The sequence below is a fragment of the Ursus arctos genome, unplaced genomic scaffold, assembly GCF_023065955.2.
Source record: "Ursus arctos isolate Adak ecotype North America unplaced genomic scaffold, UrsArc2.0 scaffold_2, whole genome shotgun sequence".
Classification (NCBI taxonomy): Eukaryota; Metazoa; Chordata; class Mammalia; order Carnivora; family Ursidae; genus Ursus; species Ursus arctos.
The window spans coordinates 15,893,011-15,920,570 of NW_026622874.1; positions in this window are offsets into that span (position 1 = coordinate 15,893,011).

Below are 27,560 nucleotides of genomic sequence, written 5' to 3' on the forward strand. Positions count from 1 at the left end.
ACCTGACTTAGACTTGCTCCGCTGATCACCTTGGCCTTGTTTTAACGACTTCTCTAGAGCTCCCTGCGGTCTAGCCCTTCCAACAAGAACACAGCCTGCACTGTGTTTCCCAAAACAGCTAATTCAGGGCGATAGGGATTAGATGATTTTTCCCAAGGACCTGATGCTACCACAAGAAAATTATAACCCATAAAAGGGAAGCTTAAAACTCCATATCAAACACCAGTGCTTCTAGAATCCACTGGCCATGCTTCTTCATGGTCAATTATCCTTAGTTGGCCACCTCTCTCCTTAGGTCCAACCTGCTGCATTGTTCCAGGACTCCCTTCTCTCCTCTGCAAAGGCTTTCCCTCCTCAGTGCCCTTCTTTCCCTGAATTCAAGCCCTAAAGCACAACTCTGATGTCAGCTAAACAGCCCCCCTGGCCTCTTGTCTGTCACTCCTAGAAGTCAAGTTTATACCCAGCATGGGGCTTTGGTACTCGGTGTCTCCCCTGCCTGGCCTGCTCTTTCTATAGATCTCCATGTGCCGAACTCCTTCATGTCATTTAGGTCTTCGCTCAACAACACCTCCGTGGAGAAGCAACACTGAGCTCTCAGTCTAAACGAGCTCTTTACTCTCCCCACTAACGCCTTGGTATATTTTCTTCTTGGTCCTCATCGTTGGAAAGGATCTTGTTTGTAGCTGGTTTCTCATCCCCCGCCCCAGTCAATGCTTGTTTCTATGTCCCCAACATGAAATAGGATGTAAGCTCCCCGAAAACTAGAACCTCATCTGTTCTGTTCACCCTTTTGGCTCCAGGACTTAGATTATCACCTGGAACCCAGCAGGTATGCAGGGAATGGATGGGCAGACCCCAGCAAATGGGCCTCATTTGCCATATTTTCTGATTTTTCAAGAAGAGTCAGAAATCCATATTTTAAGTGTCATCCTCGAATGTGGCAACAATGTAAAAAATTAAAAATACTGTGGTAGTCAAATAAATCGTTATCTGAGGGATTATTTGTCCTGCCAGCTTCCAGTCTGAGGTCACTGCCTCAACTCCTGCAGACACCATGTGGGGTTTCTCAGGGGCACGGGCCTTTGAGGGAAAGAGGTGAGAGGACAGAGGGAGAGGTTCCTTTTCTCTGGGAAGGCGGTGGTAGCCAGAGAGCCCCTCAAAGAGTGGGAGCCCCTGCTCCTTTCCCTGACAGTGTCTCTGGGGAGCTGGCAAGGTTTTGGAGGGGATGGTACAGCTAAGGGGGCAAGACCCCAGGCTCCGGGGTCATCTGGCTCTCAGTCTCCCGCTTCCACTCACAGCGCGGTTAGATTTCAAGGGGTCTTGTAGAGAGCTCAATGCCATAACCAGTGTGGGCTGCAGGGGTCTCTTGAATATTTGGGGCAGCAGAAGCATCCTGGGGCCCTTTGCACAATTCTGGGGGTGTGGGGGCTGCAGTAACGATGGTTGGATTTCCCACCAGACTGGAGTCAGATTCGGTGAAAGTAAATAAAGCTATGTGACATTTCTTGTACAACCATGTTGGCAGACTAATATCCTCCCCGTTACTTGACATTTTGTCAAAGTGGGGGAGACAGCTGGGCAGGGTGTTGGGGAAAGGATAACACCAGACCTCACACCAGCACCGGCCCCTCGTCCTAAGGTCCCCTTGAACTCTCTGGGGTCCCTCTGGCAGCATCCTCCCAGATGCGTCTCTTGGCTTTAGCTCCTGCCCGGCCAGAGTGGGGTCCAGCTGGCTCCCACGCTGCGTTTCCTAGGAATCCGCAGCCACAGCATTTGCCACATATGTTCTAGCAGCGGGGATGAAGTTAAGGCCTCCAAAGCCTCTTATGGTCCGGAGGAGGGTCGATCCGGGCCACACTGACAGCACCCACGGCCGCGTCCTCCACACCACCGGCTCGGGAAGGGAAGTTCCCAGGCTCGGCTGGCTCAGTCCTTTTTAGGAAGAGAACAAAACCCTTCCTGACTCTTCATGCCCTAGACACCCTTCTCCTCCGCGGCCTTCCTCCTCCGTGCCCTCCCTAGAGAATGAGCTCAGGGAAGGAAGCGAGCTGGCTCGGGCAGGAGGACAGGATGAGACTTTGGCGCAGGGAATTTCCCGCCAAGTGGAGCCCGCAGCTGGAGTGGGGCTGCTGCTGCCATGGAGGGAGCAGGGCTTCTCTCTGGCAGAGTCCAAAGGGGCAGGTGCAGCACCCCCCTCACAGGCTCTCTGTCCCCCAGCCCGCAGACCTGGCGGCCCCCTGGATGGAGTTACGGCTGCAGGATTTCCTCGGCCAGGGGATTGCTCTATGCTGGGAAGTTCCCTTCACAAGGGAGGTGAGTGCAACAGCACACGATCAAGGTCTCGAGTCTGCTGAGGACTGGCAAAATATAAAACACATCATCTGCTGGGGCGACGGAGGGACAATATCCCCAGGCTGACTCATGCTTGCGCCTTTCTTTACAACTCAGCCCTCGCACACCGCCCCCTCTTCTTGGGCAAGTGAAGCAAGTAAAGAGAGAGACAGAGGCAGAGATGGAGAGACAGAGGAGAGGAGCCCAGAGGTCAGGTTTGGAAGTGGGTTGGCCAGGAAATGAGACTAGAAGGGCCGTCTTCATGGAGGCAGGACCGTAATGGCCTTCGAGGTACACTGCATCCGCCACTGGCATTCAGACTGTCCAGGCATCTCTGGAGAATTTGTCAGTGATTCAGCCAGGGACTCAGGAATCTCCTAGAATACTCCTTGTCCTATAAAAGTGGGAATCAAGCACCACAGTTTTGACCTGGTAACAGGGTTTTATGCTTCTGAAGGGTATGATACAGGCCCAGCATCTGTCATGCAAATCTGTCCCAGCCCTGGCCCACCTGCCTTAGGGAGGCAGGGAATTAGCTGGAAGAACAAATGGAAAGAGTTCACATGAACAGCACAAGACACCAGGCAGGAACATTTCTGCTTCAGGCGTCCTGAAAAACTTTGCAACCGCATGCGGGGAGGGGAAGCATTCTCTTCCATATCTGTCCATAGGTAACCGAGCGTCCGGTGGGATGTGGAGGATGTCACTGGACGTGCGTTTCAGGAGCCACGTGGTAGTTGATGCAAATGTCGGTAAAGCCAGGCAAGACAGCTCCTGAGAAGTAGTTGCCTCAAAATAGTTGGTGGAACTTACCTGGGTGGGCATCTGGGATCCTACATCAACAGGATTACAAGAGCCACAAAAATAATTTCACCTTGCACTCACATGCCAGGACAGACTGCAGAAATGTTCACGTACGTGTTCTTATTTGTTCCTTAGAACCCCCACGGGCAGCAGCAAGTGTAGTAATCCCCCCCAGTTCCAGGAGAGGTTGGACTAGCAACCTCAAGGCTGCTTCAGCTCTGTTAATCCAGGCCCCTTAGCAGATGTCCAGGGACCCACTACGGCCTTATTCTCTAGGTAGATACACTATAGAAGCTATGAAGTCAAGACATGTGCATTGGCTGGGGGCCTCGTCTCTGCTCGGGGCTCTGCACTGGAAACAGCACAGTAAGCATGGAGAGAAAGTATTACCTTCATTACTGATAGAGCCTAAGTTGGACAACGCAGCTTATAGTGAGAAACAAATTGAGCACAAAATTGCTCATACTTGCCTACCTTGTTAAAGACACAGCTGGACGTTTCCCCAGGTCAGACTAAGTGTGGGAAAAGGCAGGAGGAACTAGAAGATGAGGAAGGGGCTGGGCAGCTCTGTCTGGTTCCTCCATTAACTCACCAACCAGGTGAGTGGGGAGTCGAGAGGGCCAGGAGTGTCACACTGATGGATGTCCCTCCAGGTGGAAGAAACATCAAGGGTTGGGGAAAAATGTTCCTGTACTGGATTGACATGCATTATCCACTGGGGCCAGGCCCTCTGTACTGGCAAGAGTTGCTTAGTTTTCGGCCTGTGGAGGGTGGATTGGTGTCCTAGTCAGGATTCTCTAGGGAAGCAACAGAATCAGTATTTGTGTGTGTGCGTATGTTTACAGGAAGAAGGAGACAGCTATCAATGTAAGTAAATTCAGTGGACAAAATTAAATTGTAAAGATTTATATCAGGATATTAATTCTTGGACCAATTAGTACTTCGTAACCATGTAGGATCTGAAGACCATTGCCTGAGCCATGGTGTTTCTTAAATATATTTATATTTTTTATATTGTAAATAGAAAAGAAAATGACTTGCTTCTTCATTCAAAGAGTAGCAAACAAGTATCTGCTGCCTGCTGGGTCCTTTAATGTGAGGGATACAAAGGGGAGTGACATGTGGTATTTGTTTTCTGGGAGCCCAAGGTTAAGTGGAGGGTGGCAAAGCGTAATATGACGAGTACAATGGAGAAGATGTAAGCCAAGTGCCATTGTGGTCCCACGTAGGATTCATTCTGACTTGAGGTCTGAAGAGGGCTCTTTGGAAAAGGAGCCATTTAAATTTCACCTTGAAGAATGACTAGAACACTGACAAGCAGAGGTGAAGGAAAGGGATCTTCCTGTTTTGTATTTGAAGATTATTGGTAAGTCTAGTGCTCTGGATGGGAGTGTTGGGGCGGGGGAGGTGGGAGATGTCTATAGGGGTTTGCTGGGGCCTGGAGGCAGGAAGAAAAAGCAAAAGAGAGAGCTCCGTCTGGGACGATAGGTTGTATTAGGCAAGGCACTGAATGCCTGCCAGAGAGTTAAGACTCCCTAGCAGGTAGTGGGGCCTGTAGCCTATTTTTAATGAAGAGAGGGGGAAAACATGGATTTTTGAAAGATCTTTCTGACAACACATGGAAAATGGATTGGAAGGCTGCTTGAACCTGGTGAGTGAGTCTTGGTGAGAGCGGAACTGTTGCAGAAGTAGTGGGAACGGATGCAAGGGGGCTCCTCTGGGGGAAGCTTGAGGGCAGGGCCTGGTACCAGACGGAAGAGGCATCTGTGGTTGGCGTGGGAGGAAGTCAGTCACGGGTTTCCCTGTTCATCTCTATTTTAACAGTGAGTGCTACCTGTGTCGGAGGCTCTTCTGGGTTTTCTGTCTCCCTCTGCTCAGGGGGGTCGTTGAAGGCAGAGTCGGGGTTACCATCTTTGTGTCCCCCTCAGCCTTCAGCTCAGAGCTCTGACCCTGTGAAGGCAGAATATATAAATGTCTGTGACAGTGATGTAGCCCCAGGAGGCCAGGCTGCGGCATGCAAATCACATGAGGGAAGGTCTAGTTGTTGCTCTGTGGTGTGATACCAGGTCCCTGAAGTGAAACTCTATGTAAAGTACACAAGTGGGACCAGAGAAGCTGTGTGGGAGATCCCCGCCTGACATCCCTGAGTGGTCACCTCATGGGGCCACCTAGACTGTTGAGGGAGCCCTGACCAGTGACAGGAGGTGGGGGAGAGGTCTGCCACTTGTCCAGTCCTGTCCTGGGCTGGGAAGCTCCCTTCAGCTCAGAAGACAGTCTGGCCAGTGTTTCTGCTGAGGGGATGGTGGGCTCTGGCTACTCTCTGGCCTAGGAATCACCACCTGTGGCCATCCATGGGGGCCACGAAAACACCCGGAAGTCATCATTGCTTATAGTTTCCTGGGGTCACCTCCAGGGGCACTTGTCTGGCAGGGTGAGGGGTGTAGACTAAATACCCACTTCTTTATATTTGCTTTACTTTTTTTTTTTTTTTTGAGAAAGTAGTGTATTCTCATTGTAGAAAATTTGAAAATAAATACAAGTAAAAAAGGTAAATAAAAGCACCCATTTTCCTGCAAGTAAATTTAGTAGGTGCCACGTTTTTATGATTGTTAGTCAGTACGGTCCGATTATATGTGTAAGGTGTACATATGCGTGTCTTTCATATGTCGGTACGTCACACATCGTACCACGTGAGTGTCCACTACCAAATATATGGTGTTTTTATTTCCTCAGTTAATCACTGGGGTCCTCATCTGTTCTTATTTTCAAGATGTACAGGATTTCATCTTCTTTGTTTTAAAGTTTTTATTTATTTATTTACGAGAGAGAGAGAGAGAATGTGCAGGGGGGAGGGGCAGAAGCAGGTTCTCTGCTGAGCAGGGAGCCCAATGCGGGACTCGATCCCAGGACCCTAAGATCATGACCTGAGCCAAAGGCAGTTGTTTAACTGAGCCACCCAGTCGCCCCCAAGAAGTACAGGATCTCATCTTGAGACCCTTCCCTCTTTCTTGTCCATGAAGACCAGGGGCTCATGCAGTCCAAAGGGATCCAGAGATGCTTTCAAGGTAAGAGGTGATAAGGCAGCGTCTGATCTGTCCCATGCTGCTTGTTTGTCTCACTGCCTTGTGGCACCACTGTTGAAAACTATTTGCCTATGTTGTGAAGTCTTCACAGGTCTAGACTATTGTCACTACCGTCAAGGAGCCCCATGCTTGAGCTCCAAAATCACAGCTCTCTAAGTTCACATTCTTCTCCCAAGTGTCATTCCCAAGTGCTACCATGGCTCTGGAGGCAGTGTCTCGAAGCTCCTTCTGCTTCAGCCACGTGCTTTCCCAGAACTGGTCCAGCCCCATGAACCTCGGGCTCCTGCATGAGCCTGGGTTCCTAGCATGGTGTCCCTTTGCCTTGTTGTTTTTGGGGACCTGAAATCTTCTTTTGCCAAAGAAACATGGTCAGGGCTATTGCCATTTCCCTTATTTTATTTTATTTTATTTTATTTTATTTTATTTTATGATTCATTTTTTTATTTGAGGGAAAGAGCATGCAGAGGGAGAGGGAGAGAGAGTCTTAAGCAGACTTTGGGAGCCTGACACAGGGCTCCATTTCAAGACCCTGAGACCACGACTTGAACAGAAACCAAGAGTCGGATGCTTAACCGACTGTGCCACCAAGGAGCCCCTCCCTCATTTTAAATCTTGGGGAAAAGGTGTGGGAGGTTACTTCCCAGAAGGTTACTTACCAGAAGACACTGGGCTTCTTATGCAAATTGGTCCTCTTTTTTTCCCAGAAACTAGTTCTGCATGTGAAGGAGTATTGGTCAGGCTATGAAAAGCTTAATAATGTTGTTCTCAAGGAGCATGTCCTTGGAGATCTTCTCCAAGATGGCAGATAGGACAAATTCACTGGGTAGCTGTGTGACTGATTGGAAAGTTACCCAAACTGTCTGCCAGGCAGATAAATGAGTCATCTCTGGCACATGGTTATATGGAGCTTTCCTTTGGGATCAAATAAAATCCACTTGTCTCCTTGCCCTAGAGCCGTCCTGGTGATTTGGGTGTCTCTGCACTCGGGGCAGGCTTGGAATGCCAAACATTGCCTTGCAGGGCATTGATGAAGTACTCGGCCAGCTCTTTCAGTCATCGGTTTAAAAAAACGGAAATGCTTCCAACTCAGAGCTGAGGAGCTTGATCTGAATAATAATTGTGTATGCGTAATTGAGGTACGCCACCTTCAACACACAGTCTTATCACTTCTTCCCACTGAGGCGCAGCCCACTATCATTGCTCTTCCAGACAATCACAATAACCTTCCAACAGTTCCTCTGCTTACCTGCTTTTCCCTCCAGAGTCTATTTGTCATCGAGCAGGACTACATGAACTGCTGAGTCCTCCGATGCCTTCCCACAACATGCTAGAATAAAATCCACGCTCCCCTCTGTGGTATGAAGGTCTCCACCATGTGACCCATGCACCTAAATCTCCTCCTTCCCCTCCTCCCTCCAGCCACACTGCTCTGTCCTGAGTAGCCCAAGCCTGTTCTTCCTCAGGGCCTTTACACATGCTTTCCCCTCCTTCTGGAACATTCTTCCTCTATTTCTCCACACAGTTTCCTAGCTTGATTTATGCAAGTCTTTGCTCAAAAGTCACTTCTTCAGAGAAGACCTTAAAAGTGAATACTGCTCCTTGCCACACCCTGCATCCTTCCTTCCCCGAACCGCCCCCCCCGCCAAGCCCCAAGCTTTACCCCTGGCTCATATTTTGTATTCTTCAAAATTCTTACTATTACCATGCCTCACCCCCCTTTATGTTTTATTGAATCGTTTCCTTATTCGTTGCCCGTCTCCCTGGCATTAAAAGTTGAACCTCCTTGAGAGCAGGGCCCCATCTGCCCTTTTTTGTAGTGGAATCTGCTGGGCCTAGAACAGTTGCCTGACACAAAGTGGATGCTTCATGAACGTGTTTTATTTTATTTTTATTTTTTTAAAGATTTTATTTATTTATTTATTTGACAGAGAGAGAGAGAGAGAGAGAGACAGCCAGGGAGAGAGGGAACACAAGCAGGGGGAGTGGGAGAGGAAGAAACAGACTCCCAGTGGAGGAGCCTGATGTGGGGCTCGATCCCAGGACTCTGGGATCACGCCCTGAGCCGAAGGCAGACGCTTAACGACTGAGCCCCCCAGGTGCCCCCGTGAACATGTTTTACATGAATGAATGTATGGGGCCATTTCTCAAGTTTATGGAAATGGAACATAAGTAGTGAAATTGCTATCTTTGATGTGGAGTCAGTAGTCTCTCCATTACCGAGTGTTCCTTGGCTACCTTCTGAAGTTCTTAGCAGTGCCCACGTAGAGGACATTAAGCATGGACACACAGACACACACTCACATACACTGTAACAATGAAATGGATAGACCGAGACATAATTAGGGGTTTTACCCTGAAATTCAAAACCATGGTTTGGGGCAGTTTCCAGCCAGAATCTGCTCTACCTTGGGCATTCCGACAAGGGCTACGTGTTTTTGGCCATTGCTCAGGTAGGTGTTTCAGGAGGAATTTGTCCGGGAGAAAGCAGTTTGGTTCCTGAGTGACCTACCTTCCTTAGCGGAGACTCCCAAAGGCCTCTAACCTTTAAGGTTTAAAAATGGAAATGATAAGGGATTCAGTTCAAGTTTGGCCAGGTAGTTCTGTTCCGTGTGATGCTGGTTGGAATCATGTACTTGTCTGCCTTCAGCTGGTGCCTAGAATGGACTGGGAGGTCTGAGAAGCCTTTGTTAACATGCCTGGTTCCTTGATGCTCCTCTGCGAGGCGTTTCTCTCTCTCCACAGGGCAAATGGGGCTTCCTCGGAGCATGGCGGCCCCAAGCTAATCGGACTTTTGCGTGACAGTTGGTTTCCAAGAGGGGGCAGCTGTCCAAACACTGAGTTGTAATCTTCAGTCAATTACATTTTAGCTTGTGAAATTGGGAAAAAGCTTTTAATTCTCTAAGCTTAAACTTCCTTATCTGTGAGATGGGCATAATAATACATGTCTTAGAATGTGGTTGTGAGGGTTTCAAGTGATCTATGTGTATTTGGAAGATAGAATCCCAGAAACTCAGGACCAAGAAGTTCGCAAGGATTGGGGTGGGGGGAGGATAATTTCTCCCTTCCTTTCCACTCACAGGTGCTACTTATGGGAGTGGGATCTCTGACCAGATGTGTGATCTGGAACAGGTGCAAGAAAAATTGCCATTTCAAAGCTTCTGATGACTGTGTGTTATTTGGGGGTGGATCCCAGAGTAGAAACTCACATTAAAGTGGCCTTCGTGGTTGCTGAAGGCAAAGTCAGGGGGATGAGGTGAGACCAAAGGGACCTGGAAGTGTCCTGCATCATAAAGTAATAGAAAATGTCTGGGTTTCGGCCCTGGAACTCAGAGGACAGACAGGATGAGGGAAAGCTCGCAATGGAAGGTTGAGATCCCAGGTCCACTGCAGCCGTAGGACACGCTCAAGAGGGGGTTAGCAAGGATGCCATCTCGTCTGATGTGTAATGTTCTACTTCAGTCTGCTTCTTTTTCTTTAAGTGCCTCCATTAGCACTAAACCTTCAGGAAAAGCGTTGTGTTGGTGCTGTGTGGAGGCCGAAGGGGGAGGGGCCCTGTCTACTTCTCACTGGAAAGGGAGAGGGGACAGCATCTCAGGAGGGAGGTGGTGAGGGGAGGTAAGGGATGAGCTGACAGCAGGAGTCTGAAGAACATTCACAACCATCTTGGAAATCCTGAAAAGGATACTAGACCTCTCTAATTTAGTATGTTAGGGAGGGGCTCTATTTCACTGGGGGAGGCTGACCCCAGGAGGTGGGTAGAGTTGGTAATAATCTAGTGATGTACATAAAGAAATTGACCCATCGCTGACTTACCTTAAGTGGAGACTTCTATTCAGAGTTCAAGTGACTTGCTAAGGGAGATAAAGCTGGGTCTGGCAACTGGAATTCAGATCTAGATTTGTCTGAGTTTAAAGTCCTCCCTTTTACCCTGTTCCACGTTTCCTTCAAGTACTACGTATTTGCTACTAAATCTTTTTAGAATAATAGAGCTAAATAAAAGACCAGGTTGCAGCTTGCAGCCAAGTTAAATGATGACTCACCCTAGGTCACCCAAGGCAAGGCACGGACATTCTTAAAGCTGGCTGAGAATTGCCCGAGTACACTTTCTCCTGATTATTTCGAGGTCAAGACCCTGAGGATTAGCAGGCTCTAAAGTCCTTCTCTGTTCCAGCTATTTTAAAATCTTGTTTATATGCTAATGGTACTCCACCCTCAGCTGGCCTTCTATCATCTGTCAAGTAAATAGTGACCATAATGAGAAAAGAAACCAGAAATGCAAATGAAGAGAGACAAAGGGTGTGAGCGAGCAGGAGCCTGCTTAGCAGAAACATACAAATTCCTGCTCAGAGCCACACTGTCTCGGATCTAAACTCACACCTTTATTTTTTATTTGCTCTGGCATAAGAAGGTTTCCTTGGATTAGTAATGATACTGTTAATGTTTTATAGAGTATAGAAGCCTTAGCCACATTGAAATCCTCCCTCAGCAAATGGAGGAATCTTTGACTTACTGAAATGTATACTGAGTTTGAGTCAAGCTGTCATATCTTCTTATCAAGGACCCGAGAATTCTTTGCGGGTGTTGGTGACATCTGCACCCCTTCTGTTATTAACGTACACTCCTCTATATCTGCAAAGAGGTTTCAGAAGCCCCCTCAACCTCCTTTTTTAAACTGAGATCTGGATCTCCTCAAAGTTTCAATTCTGTCTACAGTTTCCACCAATAGACACTGATCATACTTCTAAATTCCGTGCAGCGTTCTTCCTGGAAAAAGGTTGCTGTTCTCCTGACTCTCATATCCACCTCCAGACAATCCTCATCAGTCTTCAGGTAGAAGCTCTTTTCCCTTGCAGGTCATACCACCCACTTATACCATGTTCTTTGCCTCCACTGACATCTGCCTATTTCCTGGTTAGTTTCCTTCCTTCACTGACAATTTCCAGACGGTTGCCAGTCATTATTCTCATTTATTTCAGACACAATCTTAGGATATTGTAGCACTTGTTAGACATCCAGTCCAGGACCCAGTCTTCAAACTCCTGGACATTGTAAACTCCAATGCCCTTTATTTATCTCTTCTTCCACCAACCTTGCTTGGGCAACACCATGGTGTCCTATTCTCTCGCCGCAATGTACTGTGCTCACACTATCGTTCCCATCAAACTTTGGCCTCACATGCACATCCTGTTTCTTGAGCACATCATTTTTTCAGTGTTTATCAACCTTTACAACTCCCCTTTTCTTTTCTACAACCGAGATCCCATGGGTTATACAGAGATCCGAACCACTCTTTGATAAATATTTTGGCTCCTTTCCATCCTTTAGTTTTCTATCTTATCACTCATAAAATCCCAGACTAGAATCAATGGTACTATTACTCTCTAACATCTTTGTTCTTGTACCTGAGGAAGGGGATAGACTGGAAGAATGGTCAGATGTTGATTGACATGTTGAAAAGTTCATGGGCTCTCATCTCAGCTTGTGCCTTAGCACTATGTCTTAATCTTTTGTCTTTGGTCAACTCTTTTTCTCATTTCTTTCAATGACTTTCAAATCCTACCTATTCCTTCACACTTCATGCTTAACCTTTGTTCCCCCACTGTCAGCAGACGGTCAAGAGAACCAAGGAAATAAAGCATAACTTCTGTCCTTGGATACAAGCTTGTCTGCATTTATCCCCACTGTGGCAGGCACTTTTGGTTGCCTACCCGACAGCCGTGCTCATCCACCCATTCTTTTTTGATAACAGAGCCCTGATTTGTACAGGTACTTGATGGCCATGTTCTTCAGGGGGGCTGGGCTCTTGTCTAGCCCAAGTGGATGAATCGTAATTAGCCTAACCCAATTTTGACTATTTCAGTTCCTTTTTCAGTCTTGGCTTAGCCCTGTGAAAAAATTCTGGCCATTGAATGGAGGTCGGTGGAGGGGCTTCTGGGAAATTTTTTTCTCCCTCTCAAAATGGAGGCTAAGGGACAGTTCTTTTCTCCTGGCCTTTGGATATTGTTCTATGGAACAATGTAGTCAGGAGATACCGTGGTAGTCCCCTGACCATGGTGGGAGTTAGCTGTGTTGAGGATGCCAATGCAGAAACCTGGAAAGAACTTGGATCCTTGATGACATTGTTAAGCCACTGAATTAGCAACCTTTCCCGTAACCATCCTGCTCCTTGACATCTTGATATGTAAAACAATGTTTCGTTATTGTTTAAGAATCTTTTGATTGTATTTTCTGATGCTTGCAGCAAAAATCATTCCAGATATACTAACCTTTCCAGTCCTGGAAGGTTCTCTTCTCATTCCAAGGTCAATCGCTCCACCTGTGCTCTAGATCCTGCTGCCTGCTGCCTTTTCTGGAATTTGTCACATGATTTATTACCCTCCATTCTGTATCCTCTACTCCCTCCCCCAAGTCTGTCCACTTGCTCAAGTTTCTTCCAATGTTAAAGTCTTCCCTTGAATCCACATCCTCTTCTAGCTCTCAACAAATCTCTTTTCTTCTCATGCAAACTCTTTAGAATGGGCTATACTTTCTGTCTCTACTTCTTCACTTCCCATTTCTTTTCATGTCGCTCGGCTTGGCTATTGGTTCCATCATTTCCATTCAGATGGTCTAGTTAAATTTACCAATGATTTCTTAACCACCATATCCAATGGGACCTCTAAGATCTCACATTTTGCTGTACTTCCATGCATTTGATGCAGGTTATTGAATCTCTTTAGTATTTTGGCTCTCATATAGCCTCACTTTCCTGGTTCTTTTTTATGATTTTTCCTCTAGATCTCTTGTGGTTGGCTAACCTTCTGTCCTGACGCTTCTGCCATATTGGTGTTCCATAAGGTTCAGCTCTCTTCTCATTCTACATGTTCTCCCTGGAACCAAATTTATGGTTTAAATCATCACCTTGCTGCTATTAACTCCCAGATCTCAACTCCCTGCCTGACCTTTAGATCATTCTATTGAATGACTTGCTGGAAATCTATACCTAGATACCACTCACTGCTCCCCTCTCCAACCTAACATGGCCATGCTGAGTCCAAACTTCCTCTTTCCTGTATTCTCTATCTAGATTGGTGGCCCCACCATTTACTAATCAATTCAGTAAGACACTTGAGGGCCATCCTGAACATCTCCCTTTTTTTCTTCTCCGCACTCAATCTACTACCAAATGTGGTTAGTTCTGCCTCCTACATAGGTCTCAGTCCTGTTCCTGCCTCTTCATCCCCACAGCAACTCCCCTAGTTCAGGCCCCTATCACCTCTCTAGTAACCATGACGGTGACTTCCTGATTGTTCTCCCTTCCTCCTCCAATTCATTGCATACCTCCTCCAGTTCATCCTCTACATAGCTGGCAGGGAATTGTATCTTCATAAATAAGTTCAGCTAGGATATGCCCTTCACTGAATTCTGCTCATGGCTCCCCAGTTTTTATTTACAGAGCAAAGTGCACATTCCTTAACATGACATACGGGGTTCTTCATGAGTGACCCCTGCTGCTCTGCTGGCTTCTACACGTTATCTCCTGGCGTCCACTGCACAATTTATTCTCCAGCAACAGAATGTTTCTTTTGTTCCATAGGCATGCCTTATTATTTCTCAACACACACACACATACATACACACACACAGCCCTTTGCCTAGCTAATTCCATTTGTTGGATGCCATTTCTTAATTCTGCTACAAGACTTTGCCATTTCTACCACTATAGTTGACCATGTTGCATTATATCGTTCTGTCTTATGACTGTCAAGAGCAGTCCTATTAATTTTGGGGCTGCCAGTGACCAGCCTATCGTAGGGACTCCTGGTACATAGTACAGGTTTCTTAATATTTATTGAGTGAATAAATGGATGAATAAACATATCCTCTAGGGAGTTCAGTCTCCTGACTCCGTCTGTGTAGATTCCCTCTGCAGCTTCGACTCACAACTTGAGGAGTGAACTAACAACTGTGCCTACGGATACCTCTGAGACTGCCTTGTCACTGTTGCTGTATTTCCCATCCTATTGTAATTCTCAAATTGTTTTGTCACTCTTCTGGGGCTGGAATAGTAGAAGGATTTCTCCACGGATATACATGTGGGAAATAGTAAAAGCCGCACACGATTCTGGGATTACTTGTATAAAATTAACATGTAGGTAAAGCAACTGCTATGTTTATTTTTGGGCTATCACTGAGGATGTTGTTTGCTGATTTTCTTTTTTTCCTATACCTCCTTATTCTCCCACTCAGTTGCTGGGGGAAGAGAGATGCCTTGTTAAGAGAAGGAAATTCTTGGAACTGGAGGAGGCTGAGAGACACTGCAAACTTTGCCTCTTCCTGGATTTACAGAGCACTGCATCAGGATAAGAGTCTTTTCCAGTTTAAAAATATTTCTATCGCTCTGATGCTTACTCTCCCCCTTTCACCCCCCTCCTCAGAGCCCCCAGTACCAATTGGTACCCCCTCTACCCTCCTGAACATATGTGAAAAATTCAGAGCAAGTTTAGTCCTGGGAAAATTGTGGAATACATGAATTTAGATGTATTGTCTTGGTTACTCTCCATCCCTGAACATAAAAAGAGAAGGAGGACCCTTCCATTAGCAATTTAGTGGCAGAATTTCAGGTCAGAGAGAAGAAAATGTATGAGGTAGGCAGACCTTTTGTTGATTAATGTCTTCAGACCACATTACAGAACCAATTGCCTACTTGACCTGTTAATCAGAACAGGGAAACATTTGTCTTTGAGCAATACATTTTAAGATTCTTCAGACTTCCTGCATATTCCTTAGTTTCTTCCAATCACAAAGATTTCTCGAAGCAAACTGAGGGGGCAGGAGTGGTAGTGATAAAATTATAGGTTTTTCTTTGCTAACCAGAAACTTCTAAATGCAGGCTGTTCCTGAGGTTAAGCGATAATTCTAAACTGGGAAATACAATGTGTGAGGACAAGGACAGCAGGGACACTTGCTAATAAGTGGCAGACTCTATTCTTCCTCTTGTCATTTGCTGCAGAAACATGAATCATGACCACATCTTTCCAGATCAGGGAGGACCTCAGAGTGACCCATAGATGCTCCCCTGCATGCTGACATGTGCCTCGTCAGATGGCCTGAGCGTGACTGTGAGCTGTCCAAATGCTCTCTCCTGTGTTTAGGGCACAGAAATGGAAAAGTCCCAAGAAAATACTGCAGTGGAGTCTAAGACTCCTAGGTCCCGGTTTCCTTAGCTGCTTTGTACGAGATAAAAGGAGGTGGAGAATGCTAATGGAAGTATCATAAGTGGAGGCAATAGGTAGACAGCTTTACAAAAACATGGGATTATATATTTCACGATGGGAGCCATGAGGGATGGAGTGGGAGGACTGAGGAGTATATTTCCCCTTCTCCATCCTTCCATCCTTGCCCCAAGTTCCTCAAGAGGTAACAGATCTCAAATGTGCAAACATGGCAGTACATTTTGTCTAAGCAAACATTACTCAGCTTTTGATTCTAGGTAGTTAGGATCCTTCAAATAGGATAACCTTGTAAAAATGTTCGAAATGTAGATGAGCCATAGAGTATGACCCATCAAACCCTTCATTAGGAGAGCTATAGTTTTTTGTTTTGTTTTTTTTTTTAAAAGATTTTATGTATTTACTTGACAGAGAGAGATAGCCAGTGAGAGAGGGAACACAAGCAGGGGGAGTGGGAGAGGAAGAAGCAGGCTCCCAGTGGAGGAGCCCGATGTGGGGCTCGATCCCAGAATGCCGGGATCACGCCGTGAGCCAAAGGCAGACGCTTAACGACTGTGCCACCCAGGCGCCCCAGGAGAGCTATAGGTTTTTATATTGACAATCATTTATTGAACTCCCCAATTCATTCTACAAAACAATCATAATTTTAATCTCATGATCTTCACGAAGAACTAAAATAGAGAGAAAGCTTTAGATTATTTTCATTTTAAATGTAGGTACGAGATGTTTAAATAAAATATTAGTAGACAGATTAGTCGCCAATCCAGCTGATGGAGTCCTAAAAAGGGGATGGGAAAGGAAGAAGTGAGTAGAAAAACATTAAAGAGAAGCGCTGGTCATGTCATTGTTTTAAACTAAAGCAGACCCTGGTGAGTTAATTAAGTGAAGAAATGAGATCTAAGAAGGCTGCAGAAAACTCTGAAGCCATGTTATCAAAAATGCTAGTCATGGGTAAGAGGAGGAAATCTGAAGGCCAGATCCTGACATACCTTTATGTCAGTGCCTACTATCGTGCAAGGAAATGAGAGCTGGATAAAGCAGCTAAGTATAAATGAATGAGTGGGATTGAAGAGGTAGTGTGGGGCAGCATTAGTAATCAGGAGGCCTGAGGTTCACTCGGTTCAGCTGCTAATTTGCCATGAGACCCTAGAGAAGTCACTTGACTTCTCTGTGAAATGAGGTGATTAGTTGATTTAGATCAGCACTTCTCAAGCTTCAGTCTGTAGAGGAACCACCCGAAGCTACTGTTGAAATGTGGATTCTGGTTCAGTAGGTCGGGGGCAGGCCTGAGATGCTGCGTTTCTAACAAGCTTCTAGGTTCTGCCATGTCGCTGATCTGCAGATCACACTTTGGGAAGCAAAGGTCTAGAGGACCTTTAGGTCTCTTCCAGTTCAATCGAACATGGTTTTATTATGTGCTCTTTCACAGGTAATCAGCTAAAAACTTTAAATTATAGGCATGAAGGTAAAACAATGGCCAGAACTACTGTAGTGAATAATAAAGACGTGTTCTTCTTTACTACACGTCAGTAGAGTGGATCTAGCAATGAAGTTTGACTTAGCGACTCAGTGAGTAAGAGGGGCGGAAACAAATCTCAGTCGGAAAGATGTGAACAGAGAGAGAAGAACAGAGAGAGACACCCAGGACTCTCGTGAGAGGTAAAAGCCCTTGATGAAGATCTTTCATAATACAAAGGAACAAAAAGAGCCAGAGGACTCTTAGCCCTCTCCTAGTTCCCTCTGAATCTCCCTGACTTCATTTGGAGAAAAACAGTCACTGTGATCACTGACCCTCCTTCCTGCATCACCCAGCCTCCCTAAATGCAAAGACAAACAGGGGGCTTAAACGTGTACCTTAGGGTGAATTCAGAAAAGTGGCTCAGGTACTGACTGACGGACATCCTGGTCCTGGGCTTAGGGCCAGACACCAGGGGTGGAGGGTCCATAACGCAGCTCAAGGTTTGTCTGAGAACTGGGGACGAGGCGGAAAGGGTGGGAAGGACCCAGTATGATGACCGCGCAGCGCGTCTTCAAAACCAGAAAACTTCCTTCCGGCATTTATTCATTGGAAAAGGACTTCAGTTTAATGACAATAATGATTAGTGAACCATTTATATTCAGAAAAAAATCTGTGAAAGATTCTGTGAGGTAGATAGAGGCAGGCAAGTTAAGACCACCCAGCTAGTTAGTGTCAGATTAGAACTCAGGTCTCTTCACCTTTAGTCAGTGGAATTCCCTTTACAGTGTGTGTCTAACACTATAGGTATTCAACCATACTGCACTCTGACCTTTTTCTCATATTTCATTCACCTTACATATCAATGATGGTTATAAAATTACCAGATGCTTTGTTATGTTATTTCATAGCAAGATGTTTTAGGAAATAATCTGCCATATTGGTGGGCGTGACGGCCATTGCTCATTCCTGATCCCAGACATTTCCCTTTTCTTCTTTGCTGACAAATTTTATTTATCCTCCTCTAAGAGTCCATGTTCTTCAGCAGGGAGTGGCCTCTTTCCCAGACGTAGGGCATTGTATCTTGATTGGTCTCAGCTAATCAAGATGGTGTGTATCTCTTGTCCAGTGATTGACAAGTTGAGATAAGTGTATGTGATGAAATCGTGGCCAATGAGATGTGAGGGGTAGTTGCTTCTGCTTTTAAAAAGGGATGCCTTACAAACATAGACCCTTTTCTGTCTCTGGACTTTGTCCTCACAGGTGATGCCTGGAACTGTGGCAGCATTTTGAAACTGTGAGGGGATGACATGTGACACAATGAGGGTAATAGAGATGAGAAATGAAAAGAACCTGGGTCCCTGATGATGTCACTGAGCCACTGAACCAACCAAACCCAGGACTGCTCTTCCTTTGGATTTTTAGATCGACTTTCTTTTATTTGCGGTCAAGAGCACCCCAATGGATAGAGAGAGACTAGGAAGAGCTCAGTCCAAACTGGCATCAGAGGACCGGGATTGGAATCTCAGCTATGTCATCGACTAGCTTTGTTACTTTGGGCAGGTCACTTTCTCTACAAGAAACTTGTTCCTTGTAAAAATGGAGATAATAAAATGACTACATCATTAGGTATTCAAAAGCGCTAACATAAACTGTGAAAACACCTGAAAATTGCTGTTACTATCATTACTGTTATCTTTATTAATATTACATGATATGTAATCATAATCGGGCTCTGTCATAAGCAATCCGCAATGAGAGTGTTGGTGTTTCTAGGAAAATCTCTGCATCCTGAGATATTTGTACCTTCCCTTTCTTTGAAGGGAACATGAGAAAAGCCAGGCTGTTACAGTTTTGGGGTGAGGGAGTTTGTGAATAAAATATGAGAGCAATATCTCACAACAAGCAGAAGGGGCTCACCCGACTGTTTTTGGAGAAAACGTTCCAGGAGAGTGTTTCCAGGGATTTCAATGCATAAGTGGGGCACAACACACACCAGGTAATTTTCCCCTCCACTTTTCTTTGCACTGAGAAGTGGAGAGCTCCACAGATTTCAAGTGAAAGGTCATGACTCTGATGTATGGAAGAGAAATAAATCTGAGAGCCTGACTGTACTGTATTAGGAGAATACTAGTTCCTCAAGTAGAGGTTTGTAAAGGGCCTTCCTCCCTTCCACTTTCTTTCATCCTCTCCGCACCCCCAACAAGACCACTTTTTAAGCAGCCTCCAAACACTGTAAGACTTGCGTGGTTCACAGCTCTAGCCATTTTATCCCCCCTTTTGTTGCAAGAGTGAGAGCCAGAGAAGTTCTGCATTTTGTGTGTGTGTTAGAGACAGCCTCTTGTTACTGACTGAAAATAAGAATGTTGTGATTCCAATGAGTATATCATTTGGGAGGATACTCCCAGGGGGTTTGTTGTCTAAGCTCCGGAGAGGAGAAGCCCTGGGCTGGGACTGCATAATGAGTGGGAGGAACCTATGAAATGGTTGCTTGGCCCAGTTCCAGTCCAGAGCCCACTATTTTTTATGGAAGGTCAAGAAATGAGGAGCTGGGCCTATGGACATCTGCCTGGAGTGATATTTCTAAATTGGTCTTTATCCTCTGGAGCTTCAGTTTCAAATTTAATTAGCTAGCTAATGATGGTAAATTATCATAATTAATTGATGACTGCTAAAGTGCTTTGACTACAAAGCACTAAACATAATTTCTAGGGCAGTTAATTTCTGGTCTAACTTTGAGAACTATTCTAGGAGAGAGAGTTTTATAATAATAATAATAATAATAATAATAATAATTTTTAATGGTTTAAACCATTAAAAAATGAATAAAGCCGGCTCTTGGTTTGGAACACTGCCTTAGGGGAGCGTCTTGTGTAGTCTCTCCTTCCGGCAGAGGCATCCCTGGAGGAAGAAGTTCTTGCAACAGATCTGTGAGTGTGCTTTGCAGTCCAGTGGATAAGACAGGAAAGTGAACGAGCGGTTATTATCAGGGAAGATGAGTAGCTGTGGAAAGGAAATGTCCAGGGAGCTGTAGAATTACAGGAGGGGGTCTGGGACATGCCCTGGTGGAGGTGAGAGCTGATGGTGAGGGATGGATGAACAGAAGTTCTTCAGATAGATGTGGGGCAAGGAGAGTGAGAGAGCCGTTCTAGGGGTGAGAGTCACATAAAGGTGTGTGTGTGTGAGAGAGACAGAGAGAGAGAGAGAGAGAGAAGAGAGTGACTGAGAGGAAGAGAGAATGGTACGTTTGAAGAACCATAAGTGAGTGTGTTTGGAAATGTAACAAGTGACATAATTAAAAGGCCAAGGGGCTTTTATTTAGAGAAGGTAATGCATTGTATCTCTCCCTGCCAAAACTCTCTCAAAGTGATGATAATGGGATTTTTAGAAATAAATAAACTATAAGAAGAAACAGAACAGGAGAAACACAACAGTAGCAAAATTTTAGAAGCTAGGCAATATATGGAAGAGGGCAATTGATTGAGCAGATTGGAGAAAGTGGAATTCTAATCTTAAGTAAGCACGGAGGAAAAACAAATAGGAAGATGATTTAAATCATAGATTCCTGGGCCCCGCACCCTCCAAATCTTAGGAATCAGAGTTAATGGACACTCTGAAAGTAGAGGTAAAGAACGACCTAAAACCAGAAGAATCATTTCAAATTATTTTAAAGAAAGAGTTGGACCCTCAAATCATTTCTCCATCTATACAAGATGATCTCCCACCTCCACTCTTACAGAAAACAAGAGGATTATTCTCTTGAGAGGTAAGATTGATACCATATAGTTGAGTATGGGGATATCATGTTAAAAATATGGGGAGTTAATGAAAGTTTACATACTGAGATATGTGAACTCTGGTCTTGGATCTCCTATCAGGCTCTCAACATTTTGACAACTATCTCTTTTCTTTTTGACAACTTTACCTTTATCTTTCAGGAGAGAGATGGAAAGAGCCTTCTCTGAAAATGTGACCAAGTGAAGAAAAATGATTTAAGGGTACTGACATTGGGGCACCTGGTGGCTCAGTTGGTTAAGCGTCTGACTTTTTAAAAATATTTATTTATTTATTTAAGATAAAGAGAGGGAGAACTAGAGAGAGAGAGAGCACACATGAGCAGGGGAGGGGGGCGAGGGGCAGAGGGAGAGGGAGAAACAGGGAGCCCAATTAGGGGCTCGATCCCACGACCCTGAGATCACAACCCGAGTCTAAGGCAGACGCTTAACTGACTGAGCTACCCAGGCGCCCCAAGCGTCTGACTCTTGATCTCAGCTCAGGTCTTGATCTTGGGGTCATGAGCTTAAGCCCTGTGTTGGGCTCCACACTGGGCATGGAGCTTACTTAAAAATAAATAAATAAATAAATAAACAAACAAACAAACAAACAAACAAAATGTGGTACTGACATCAGGGCTTCCATGGGGAGCCCAGTGAGATATCAATAATGAAGACCACAAGTCCATCTATAGGCACTTCCTTCAAGGAAGCAAAATTTGTAGGAAGTCTAATATAGTAAGGATGTTTATATATTTGGTGGAGACTCTGACGCTGAATTATAGATAAGTACACAGAAAAAATTAAGCGTATGTCCATAGAAATCCAAGCAAATAAACAAACAAATGAAAAACAGCTATTAACCTGGGAAAACAGAAAGTTGTGCCATAAAGGAAAAGTCATTATATTACATGGCTCAGTTATGAAATGTGTTTACATAGTTATAATAACATAAACACGGTCTATTTATGGTACTAAAATTCTAAATTACAAATAGGACGGAGGGATGGAAAGCGTATGTTGGGAACAGGCACAGGACACTCTCTTCAAGTAGAATATCAATAGGTTATGTCTAAAAATACAAAAATCAGGAATTAATGAAATAATGATGGTCTTTATCAAGATAGGAAAAACAGGAGAAGAGGAATTATGAGGGAACGATAGGCTTATTGTGGAAGTGTGGCCTTTGAGGTACCTGTGAAACAGCCGAGTGGAGCTATCTCCTAGACCGTTGGCTGTACGGGACCAGTGCCAGCCAGCCTCAGTAAGGGTTCTTGGAGAGCGTGAAGCCCTACAGGAAATGATCCAGGTGATTCTTTTCTAAGTTCTCCCCCAAGATGGTTGATAGCTACTCTCAGTCTAGATACACAGGAGAGAAGTTATCTAGTTTTATACAATAGATGCCTAAGGGCACTAGGGCTTAATGCCCTTGGAGAAGCTGACTGAGAAGGACTGGGTCAGTAGGGTGGGGAACGAAGCTTTGGAGTCATTGTCAGAGGATTAGTTGAAATTGGATGGGGGCCAAGGATAACCACTAGAGGACACTAACAGATTAGAGATGGGCAGGAGGATCCTGCAAGAAGACTAACAAGGAGCAACTAGAATAGTAATGAAAATCCCGGGAGACTCCAGAAGCTACAAAGAAGAGATTTGAGAGAGCAGGTGCCCGGTAGGTGCCAACAGCTGCACAAAGGTTATGTGAAGTAAGGACAAGAGGGAGGCTGTTGGCTTTATGTACGAGGAAGTTGTCAGCAACCTTAGAGTGGTTTTATTGGAGTAGTGGTATCCAGAAGCCAGACTGCCGTGTACTCGGAACCCCGGAATTGGTCAGCTGAAACTAGTTATTTCTTACCGCTCACCTCTCTAACCCAAGCTAAAACTTTATTCATGCTCCAAGTCACATCTCCTGGGAGAGAACTGTGTTTTCACCCAGGAGACCACTTAGACACACAACATTGGGTTTTTACAATGACTTGCGTGAGAACATTTCTAGGGATTCATGGGCCCTGGCCAATCCTATTATTGCATTCTTTAGATTAGTTATTTTTATGTTTTTTTAATGTGAAACCTTAAGTGGGATGAACTGCTGAAACTGACCAGGGAAAGTGTGTTGAATTATCTTGTCCTTCAAGTAATTTCTTAGCAGGAGCCAAGAACTTTTCACCTAGAAAAGTAAAAACCTTCCTGTAATATGAATGGATGGTGTCCGTTTGTCACTGGAACCTCTGGTGGTTCAGCATTGCTGCTTCAAATATTTATCATTCATTCATTCAAATATTTACCACTATCCTAAGAGTTGTGGCGATAAAAACAAGGAGCAGATATGGATTGCACTCTCCAGAAGCTTGCAGTAGAGTCAAAGGGATGGTTCATGGGTCCCATAGCTACAGTACAAGGTAAAAAGGCTAAAGAAACTTATTTTTATGGAGTCTTCTATCCAAATCAGTCATACGTGGGGAAATGGGGTCTCCCAGGAAGTGTGTGATTGCTCTGCCTTAATATCGGCCTTCATCTGACCTGAGTGTGACCTCAGTCTTTCCAGGGCTCTGTGGGTTGTGAACTCTCGACCTATAGGACAACTTCCAGATAGAGCAGCTGGGCCATAGATGTAAGGAGAGGGTGAGGACGAGGTTCCACCTGAAGCTTACGTTTGGAGTTTATGACGATGCTCCCTCCCCATGAAGGGATTATGAATTGGGGTGCGGGAGGAAAATGATACTTGCGAACTGCTGAATACTCGAAGGAGTGTACTCAAGTGTAAAGGAGGAGCCTCAACTCTTCTGCCTGGAAGGTCAAGATGTTCTTGTGGCAGAGCTAGACCTGTGGCTATGAAGTCAGATGCGATTTACGGTAACACCCAAATATCACTGCCCAGAGTCCATCCATCCTTAACAGGCAGGACGTCCTCTTGCTTCCAGGAGTTTGTTTCCCTAAATATTTCTGGGCCCGCCCTCACAGGTTTTGTTTGGGCATCTCAACTGTTCCCTTGGTCTCCTGGGGTTACCCTAGGTAGAGTGTATGTAAGGGTCAGCAGTTTCTCAGTCGTAATCAGAGTCTCTGTTAGCAGCTCTGACATCCCTGTGCTTGGCTGGTCACAGATATATGCCAACCAGGGAGCCCGTATATATATCCAGATGGCTTGTGGGCTTCTGGAACTCTACTCCCTCTGGGTCAGTTGGGAAATGTCTTTCTCTTCTGACCAGCTCTTTCGAAGGTGTTTTACGCAGCGGGGCTTGGACCTCAGCAACACAGTCTCTCTTTGCTCCACACCCCCCTTTCCCGGGATGGATGGCTCATCAAGGAGGGTTTTTTTTTTTTTTTTAAGATTTTATCTATTTATTTGAGAGAGAGCGAGAGTGAGAGAGATCACAGAAGGAGAGGAAGAGGGAGAAGCAGACTTGCCGCTGAGCAGGGAGCCGGATGTGGGGCTTAATCCTAGGACCCTGGGATCATGACCTGAGCCAAAGGCAGATGCTTAACTGACTAAGTCACTCAGGCGCCCCCATCTAAGAGGGTTTTGACTGAGTGATGTCAGGCTCCACATCACACCTCCTTGTAACCTTTGCTTCTCCAAATTCCAGGCCCATTCTACCACCAGGTTCAGTCATGGTTTGGTTGTTCTATTGGGCTCCAGGCATACCAGGGCTATCACTGGACAGCTATTTTAGGGTCCATGAATATTTCCTCAAGGCTCAGAAGTTCCTTGAACATTCTCACAGAACCCCAAGAACTTCTTGGGGAGGGTGTTCTCCAACTTCACAACACTGACCAACCAGCTATGTGTGCAGATAAGGGAGAGGGTAGGATGAGGGTACATTTTTATTCCAGTGTCATGGGAAATCAGTAGAATTTCCTTTAAAAATACATGTGTGATTGCATTCAGAAACCGGGGATGTACTGTATGGTGACTAACATAATATAATTAAAAAACATTAAAATAAAAAAAAATGCATGTGTGTACAGTGAAGCCCTGAAGGGCTCCTTGGGGTAGGGGGTGGTGAAGTGGACATACAAAACCAAAACAAAACAGGAGGCTTTTGTCGAAACTTTCAAACCCAAGTCATCGCCAATTGTAGCAGCTCCATAGGTCTGAGCGAGCTTAGCTCATTAAATAATGCCCTCTTCTAAGTTGCTGGAGAGTCTCGGGTATTTGTGGATTAGCTTCTGAAACTTTTTATATTTGTATTAAAAATTGTGCTTGATAGTGGAGATGGAATGTGTGTAGGAGAACAAAGGATAATTGAATATATTCGTTCTCCCCCCCCCATATGTTAGGGGGAATAAAAAATACTTGGGGAAGAGGGCATTTGTCACTGTTTTTGGCTGCCTGCTCAAGTCCCCCCATCCCCATGTATCTTTGAGACATTCTTCATCTGGGCAAAGAGTTGAGTCTTCTTCTTTCCATAAGAACAGTAGATCACGGAACACTACATAAAAAACTAATGATGTACTGTATGGTGATTAACATAACATAATAAAAAAAAAGGAAGGGAATAGAAAAAAAATACATGTCACAGAAAACAAACAAAAACAAACAAATAAGATACCATTTCAGCTTTCCTTACAGCAAACCCTAGTCATATGATTTAGGACTCATGGATCAGGTTTACCCAGAGAGGACTTTGACTTGAAGTTAGGAATCCGAAAGAGCTGGGGCTATATAAACACTCTCTTGGGGGGGCTAATGGCCCCAGTGGAATTAGATCCGATTTCCGGAGTCCATGGTGGTAACGGTTGTAGCAGAGGGGCTGGCCTCCAGGGTCCGTGTCGTCAGTGGGATGAGCAGTTGTCTCTCTGTCCAGCAGAAGCAACAACTACGTGTTCACGGAATCAGTTCCGAGAGGATTTTGGATGTTTTTCTTGGATGGATGCATTTAAACCCGATTCAGATTCTCCTGAAGCCTCCGTGAACAAACCCAACAGCCTCGAATAATTCCCTTTCTGCCCCAATTGCCCAGCACACAACTAAGAAACTTGACACCAAATAAACAAGTGAACCGATCAAACAATTTAAATTGCAAAGTGTTTGAAAAGGAGGAAAAGGGACCCATAAATCCTCACTTGAACACAAAAATAATGACCTTATGATTCCCTCATGACGCTTTCCCGTAGTATGTTTCCATGGACAGTAAAGGTCATGTGAACAGAAAAAGTCCCCATCATCAAATGATTTTGCAAATTTGGAAAACGTTCTGATAATATTACACGGTTTTCTTTACTTCAATACTTAACACCTCAAAATCTTTAGTATATTAATTCACTTCGAGAAGATTCAAGAAAGAGAGAAACGGTTACATTTTCCCATCCCGGAAACATTTCAAAGGATTTCGAGGTACACGTGTTATAAAATGCTGCTTTTTGCTCTTTTTGCCCATGCACGTGTTCCATATAATGCTACTCATAGGGCACGTGAAGTTGTGTGCGCTGCTTTACTCTTCTGTGTTGTATCACGGGGACTTCGAGGGCAAGACTTTGCATGGAGGAAGCTTCTCACCTTTTGTCTATGGGGTCTGTAAGTGTGAACCTGAGGTCATCCAGCAAGCGAGCAGGTGGGCACCCCTGCCCTGAGCTAGCAGACCAAGTCTTGGTACCTGGTCTCTGCTGTGTATATTCTGATAGAAGTAGGTGAGGACTTGAAATCAGGGCCAAGACCTAATCCTGAACCAAACTACATTTATTTGGGCATTTCCAACTCTCTAAAGAACATATCCAACTTCCCACCCTCTCCCCAAGCTTCAGGATAAGACCTTTCACAGTGATTTGACTTGGACTGTAAAGGAAGGAAGACAATTTGATTTTCCTCAAAGGAAGAAACTCAAGTGCAACAGGCTGCTGGGGCAGGGTTTGTCATGCAAATGGACACACAGTATTCTTTTCCCTCCCGTTTATGCGCACTACGAAAACGGCAGAGATTTTAAGAGATTTAAAACAGAGAAAAGAAAAATAATGGATCATCTGTGGGGCACTGGCTATTAAAGGAGAAAAAAAAAACACTTTTCACTTTATTATTTTTTTTCACCTGCTGAGTTGGCCCCAGGAGATATGACACTAACTGATAGCTGTATCCCAACTGTGCTACATTACTCGGCTGGTTAGAACGTAGTGTGGAGAGAGGCACAGGCATGAATCTCCATTCGAATTTATATTCAGTGAGGACAGGGACTTGTTGGTTTTTTTCACTGCTGTATCCCCAGGATGTAGAGTGGTCGTGCTGTAAATATTAGTAGAATTAATAAAATCGGTCTCCTTAGAGAAGAACTCATTTTGCTGGGCCTCACTGACAGAGGTTGAACCTCTACTCCCTACCAGCCTGAAACTTCTAGTTTGGTATAAATGTGTATATAAAGGCAATTACCATCCTATTTCTCTAAGTTTCCTTTGAAAAATTGTCAAGCCACAGATCTCTGCATTGTCCTGTTTAGTAGGAAGGCAATCGGAATTATCTTCTTGCTGCAACTTACATGTTCAGAAAATGCATGGTTTTGTTTCTGGTAATATAATGGCAAGGCACCTGGAACGATCTTCCTGCTAATAAAAATGAAAAATGCTGGTTAATGTATATTTTAAAGATCCTCTTAAAAACACCGGAGAACTGGTAAAATATAGCAGTAAAGATTTATCAGCCCAACATCTAAGGGAAAGGAGGACCCAAGAGAAGTAAGCAAAAATTTTACCCTGAGGGTTATTGCTGAACCTGATAAACTGGAGCTTCAATTTTTATAGTTTTATAGGACAAATGCCTGTGTGTGTGTGTGTGTGTGTGTGTGTGTGTGTGTAACAGAGAGAGGAGAGAGAGAAAGAGAGAAAGAAAGAAAGAAGAAAGAAAGAAAAGTTCAGTGACATGCTAAGTGTCAGTGTGAGCCAGAACTAAGCCCAACTGCGCCTCTTGCATACACAGGAA